This window comes from Dermacentor albipictus, chromosome 1 (assembly GCF_038994185.2).
Source record: "Dermacentor albipictus isolate Rhodes 1998 colony chromosome 1, USDA_Dalb.pri_finalv2, whole genome shotgun sequence".
Taxonomy (NCBI): domain Eukaryota; kingdom Metazoa; phylum Arthropoda; class Arachnida; order Ixodida; family Ixodidae; genus Dermacentor; species Dermacentor albipictus.
Genome location: NC_091821.1, coordinates 342838815 through 342844835, shown reverse-complemented (window position 1 = coordinate 342844835; position 6021 = coordinate 342838815). Strand labels below are relative to the sequence as shown.

At 42.2% G+C, this 6021-nt stretch overlaps 1 protein-coding gene across 1 annotated transcript in view; it reads right to left on the bottom strand.

Moving 5' to 3' along the window:
• The window catches only part of LOC135897753 (cytochrome P450 1A1-like), a 127793-nt gene that overhangs the window by 103523 nt on the left and 18249 nt on the right, over positions 1 to 6021 (bottom strand). The gene's annotated exons all lie outside the window — the stretch shown is intronic.

Sequence of the window (6021 nt, the reverse complement as noted above, 5' to 3'; positions counted from 1 at the left end):
AGACTCCACTCGTCCTGCAATGTATCCTTCAACCCCACTCGTCAGTTAAAAAAGAGAAGCAAATAAACCAAAGTGAACAAAATTTGGCACGATTCATGAATCTGCATGCCAGTGCTCTTTCGAACCGGCTATGAGCGTCAGCACATATTCGCAGTTGCTGCTATGAAATGCAGCGAGTGCCGTGAAGGCAATAAAGGTGATGCAGTGTACACTAAGCATTTAATGCTTGCGTATGTGCTTTCGTGTACTGTATAGATGGCGTTTTCATTAAATATAATGTTATGATTGATTGATTGATTGATTGATTGATTGATTGATTGATTGATTGATTGATTGATTGATTGATTGATTGATTGATTGATTGATTGATTGATTGATTGATTGATTGATTGATTGATTGATTGATTGATTGATTGATGACGGACTGACTGTGAGCCAGTTATTATATGGTTGGACGATAGATGAATCATCACCTTATTTGTGTGCTTCTTCAAACGTTGGATTTTGTTAGCGTGAAGGAGCCTCAAACACTTGCTCGACACTCACATCCCTAAACAGTCACCTTCTGCAATCATAGATGCAATGATGCAGCAATAAAGCATATCTGTAGCGAATTCTTTAAACTGATGATTAGCTTGAAACCGAAAAGTACGGATACACCAATAACTGCGCTTATGTAACCTTTTTCCGTTCAAGACAATGGACAAAACGAGAACTCCCGCCTACCATCACCCGCCTTCCCCATGTTTTCCCTTTTCAGTTGAAGTGCTGTACTGGCGTTCCTAAAGCTAAAATCGAACATTCGATGAGCTCAAGGCTACAATTTCGACGAGTTCACTTTGCCGAGCAGTATCGCCAGCTCAAGCGTTGCTCACATTTATTTCTGCAAAGGTATTCTATAATTCAACTACTTGTAGCCTGCACTCTATGGGTTAGTATAAGTTTACTTATATTGTATCTTAGCTTCCCGCATTTTCTAACTGAAAAATTTACACGTGCGCTTCCTGGCGCCGTGCCCTTCGCGGTGAGTGGCGTGTCCGAACTACTCACTCGCGAGACAAAAATGCCATAAAAAAAATAACTTGCGGCAAAATCCGTATGACTAACAGCGCTGGACACAAAAACGGCATCAAGCAAAAAGATCATCTCTCATATCGATGCGCCTCAGTTCTTGCTCAACTTCATTGAATGGATAGAGACAGACAGGACGCTAATGAAGTGTACAGGTGTTCACAGACACGCCTGGGGATTGCGTACAGCGTCCGATCCACACGGGCCATTGGAGCGATCGACAAGAGAGCAATGGTCGCGCTTAATGAACCGCCCGTGAGAAGCAACAAATCCGAATGAAACGAAGCGATTAATATTGAAGAACTGCTAGCGAGGCTGCACGCTTCATAGCAGCAAAGTGTGAGTGCCTTTAACACATTCGCTGGCAAATGCATTCCAGAGCAAATGCCTAGAAATATTTCTGTCTGACAGCTTGCGAATGACACTGACGGCGAAGTGCGCTACCTCAAAGTAACATTGCAGGGAGAGAGATTTTACTAACAAGAAAGACAGAGAGGTGAAAAGGGGCCAAAAATAGCGCACATTTGCGCGTTAGACTGAGGTGGGAAAACTATTCAGCGGCAATGTAGCGCTAAATGCCAGATAAATGATTTAGCACTGCGTTGCACTTCTTTGAAGCCCTGGATCCATCATTTAAACTGCGTTCACCCCATCGCAAAGTGCTGTCCAGGAGCTCACTCAAAACACACACTGCGTCTTCGAGAAGTCCCCGGCAGTTGCACTGACGGTGACCTGCTACATACATACATACATGCATACATACATACATACATACATACATACATACATACATACATACATACATACATACATACATACATACATACATACATACATACATACATACATACATACATACATACATACATACATACATACATACATACATACATACATACATACATACATACATACATACATACATACATACATACATACATACATACATACATACATACATACATACATACATACATACATACATACATACATACATACATACATACATACATACATACATACATACATACATACATACATACATACATACATACATACATACATACATACATACATACATACATGCATGCATGCATGCATGCATGCATACATACATACATACATACATACATACATACATACATACATACATACATACATACATACATACATACATACATACACACACACACTATCTTCCAAGCTATCCAATCCACTCTACCTCTACCACGTAACTGGCTTCCGACACTTAACACACATACACCATTCTTTCGACTTTGACATTCCTCATGCTAACGCATTAAAAGTACGTGATGGGCTTCTTGAGTGGCAGACGTCAGAGACATAGGGATTGTTCATTGTGTATTTGGAACACTTCCATAGCAGATTTGGCTGGTCAGATTCGACATGACACTGCATACGTTTGAGGAGGAAAACGTGCTCTATTTTATATCCCCTAGAGGGTCTACAAGCACTGTCGGTGCAGTCAGAGCAGTGTAGGCATTGTCGGCCGGCTCGCACCAATAAAGTCGTCCAGCGTTTCTTCAATGCGTATCGCTTTTCTTGGAAGTCAAACCAACGCCGCCTAGGACTCAGCCATGGCCCACATCGGTACAGCGCCCGCCTCGGCTGCAGGAGGCCGTGGATCCCTATATACCGCCACCCGGCATCCAATGGTTCAAATAGACACAAGCGTATACCCTGGCCTAGCGCTCGGCTTTCTTTGGGGATGGTGCTCTTGGGAAGTGAGCCTACTTCTTCAAGATTTCCTCGAAACCTTTGTGAGCACAATAAAAAAGGAGTCTGGCTGTCTCACGCCGGCAACTTCCTGTCATGTGGGTGTCCTTCCAAGCGCCTCAACCTCATGTAGTTGCCGCGCACATTTAATTTTGTAACGGGCACGGCCAGGCCGAAGCGCGCTTGTACCTATTTTACTTTTCTCTAGGTAGCATCAGGAGTGGCTGCCTTGACTAGGATAGGCAAGTCTTCATTTGGTATTGCAACATGGAAGTTTACATATTGGGACGGAAACAATGTATTGTATATACACGCGCTAAGGAATTTGCGTCCCTGTGACCAGGAAACAAAATTAGATTAGCTTATATACGCGCAATACCATCTTCAAACCGAAAACTGGACACCTTTGTGAAAATCCGGAACTCTTGTATAAATAGCTCTATTCTTGTTTATTAACTCCAATAAATCGGGAAGTTTGACTACTTTGAGAGCCTGCCTGTCTCAGAATCACTAAAGAAAGAAAAATATAGATCTCAGTGAAAAAAAAAGTTAAAAGCCATCACAATTGGTTTAAACAAGAAAAATCTCGTTATATGCACGATAAGGTCACCACGTCGTAACGACAGAATAAAAATACATCCCGTAGATTGTGCAGCACTACTCACAAATCAGCTCACTGTTCAGATCGAGATCACTTTAGGCTTGTCTACCATTTTTATAGAGACAGAACCATGGTCGAATCACTTCCATCACCAATAATAGACGTCTACGTGAGACGCCCAGATGACCACGAATGGTCTCCGGATCAGGGTGCGGAAACTCCCTATACCTCCCTTGGGACACTCCGTCCCAAGGCGAATGCGGTGGCAGTGCCGCTCCCACCACTGGTGGTTGCCGGATATCCAAATGGAAATAATTCACAAACAAAACAATGCCTTCTTGACGTCACTGATGAGTTCATAACACTATCACGTATGTTGTCACGGCAACACATATTGTGGCTTATAGAAAGAAGGTAAAGTACAATACATGTACTTCATTGACAGAATGAGAAGTAAGGACCCACAGAATTTTAAACTGGCTACATGCATCTGCATGAACAGGAAGTAGCCTATAATTGCTCGAATTACTTGAACTACATGCCGAGTGTGGGAGCATATTTCAATAGCGCTTACAAACGCATATAATCTGCCTGTCGTCATACTTTTCGTCATACTCATATATATAGAAAAGCATGGCGAGTACTAGGACAATATTTTGACACAACAGAAACGCAAGGAACCAACCATTCTTAAAAAAAACTTAATAGCACTCTTCATCGCAAGGAGGATTACCAGTTCGTACTTAATTATCAATAAGCAATCTATACTTGTATTACTGGTACTATTAAACACATTTTGCTGGCAAAACAAATAATAATGCGCCTCGTGTATAATACAGGTGCTCAAAAACAAACCGAAGCTGAGCCTAAAGCAAGGTAACTGAGCGTATGGTACCGTCTACGCTCCAAAATTCAGATAAAACAGAGAGCTTAAACCTTCTTCCGTGCGATATCTTTGTAGTCGTGCATCAAAACGCAACAAGAAATTACGTGCGTGCAAGCTTTTGCCGTCATTGCTCTTGAAATTTGATAAAACATCACAGCTGTGTCTTTATTTTTTTCGTTAGCGTTGGCTGTATGTGTCGACAAAGTAAAGAATGCGCAAAATGTATAGCCTAACAAACATGGGCACTCAAGCCTCTTCAAGCCCTTAAGTACAAGTCACCGACAGCAGATGGGCTGCAGTCACGACGAAGATAGAGTAAAATAGTAAACGTAAAGAATGGACACTCCCATAGACGCCTGCGGGCGACTTTGGCTCTCAGCGGAATCGGCGAAACGCACCAGCCTCCAAGATGGTCGCGCACGCCTCCGAATCTCGCAGGCCCTGATTTCAGTTTCGTTTTTTTTTTCTTATTTTTGGGGGACCCATAACATTTCTTAAATCGAGTGATTTCATGCAGGCACTTGTGCCGCTGTTCATATGTTGTGACGACGAGCGCACAAGGGTGTTTCACTTCATGTTGGCTTCATTTAAAATCATGTTTGATGTTTCAAGCTGTAACTTAGCGCAACAATCATTCCAACTGTTGAGGAAGTAGAACTTTATCGCTTAGGATATTGTACGTCTAGTAACTCACGCCAAAAGGTGTATCGTAAATAAATGTGCCACGTTCCTTAAATATAAACAAACTTGCTGCACAGTCAAGAACACGAAAATAGCGGACAACAATTTATTGCAGCAAGATTGTAAGAGGCAGATACATGAAAACGGGAGGAAACAGCGAAACGCAATATGGGTGTCACACGGCGCACTTTTGTACGCGGTCAAACCCAATCCGATTTGAATATCTCGGTCGCGATTGGTCCCATTGCGCAAGCTGTGCGATGGAGCCACAGCAGTCGAGAACTTCGATCCGGATCGGACTTCATCGCGATCGAAAGTGGTCGTGTGACACAGGTATAATGGAGAATAGTCTGAAATCATTGGCGTGATGGCAATAACTTTGCACAAGCAAAACACATAGAATACGTGTTGCAACTATCCGGATAATAAAAAAAAGCTGCACATACACGCCAGAAATTAATTTGCTCAAAATGGGATTGTTCTAGAAGGAAAAGATATGACGTTTTTTTTTCTTGTACTTCTGCGAAGGAGGGTAATTAAGGTAGCAAAATTATGTGAATGGTTGCGTGCCGAATTAAAATGGCTGCAAAAATAATTGAGCACGCACCAACATCCTCCTCTCGAATGACTGTAAGCCAGTGTGTCCGTCATTAAACAGCTGCAATTAAGCACTTTGTGTTGGGGTCTTCACCTGCTGTATTCGAAGCCTTGCAATCGTCTTCTGATACTTGGAATTCTGCCCTCGTGTGTGCATGATGTCCTTTGGTTGTACAGTGTATTTTGAGGAAATGGTGGAGATTCCTGCAATACGTAGAATGACAGACAGAAGGTAAGCAATACTGGCGGCTTCAAAGCTATTGAATGTAGACGCTACGTTCCTTCGTATAAGCAATACTGGAGCCTGAAAAGCTTTATAATGGAGATGCTGCGTTCCTTCATGTAATGCGTATTTTTTATGGTTAAGGAAGCACTGTTATAAATGAGAAGAAACAAGGAACTTTCTACGGTAACGACTCCGTACACAATAAAACATGAAAACACGTAT